Source organism: Penaeus monodon, chromosome 33 (assembly GCF_015228065.2).
Source record: "Penaeus monodon isolate SGIC_2016 chromosome 33, NSTDA_Pmon_1, whole genome shotgun sequence".
NCBI lineage: Eukaryota > Metazoa > Arthropoda > Malacostraca > Decapoda > Penaeidae > Penaeus > Penaeus monodon.
In genome coordinates this window covers 13,747,383-13,747,685 of record NC_051418.1, presented here as the reverse complement: position 1 = coordinate 13,747,685, position 303 = coordinate 13,747,383, and the positions used below count along the sequence as shown (strand labels likewise).

The window sequence follows — 303 nt, the reverse complement described above, 5'->3', positions numbered from 1 at the left end:
AAGATCTTTGCTTTTTGTTTCAGATGGAATGTTTTCCCCTAATCATTAATAAGTAACTAACTATTTCTAAAAAAGTTTTTTTTTCATACGTTAACACGTCTTGAGACATCTCGCAGTTATTGCGTTAATAATTTTAACAACTAGCATTCAGAATAAATAATTCTTCAACAATATATCCCATCTTGTATCCTATATAATAAATATCAACACTTGGCCAAAACAGAATCATTATTATTATAATAATAATGTGAACAAAGTAACCTCTACAATCTGGATGAATGACCACCGCACTGTTGGGGGGGG

General features: G+C 30.7%; 1 protein-coding gene across 1 annotated transcript in view; it reads right to left on the bottom strand.

Annotated features, from left to right (window-relative positions):
- LOC119594054 (AF4/FMR2 family member 4-like) overlaps nt 1-303 on the bottom strand; it is a gene marked incomplete in the record, with an annotated part of 85,679 nt that overhangs the window by 8,594 nt on the left and 76,782 nt on the right.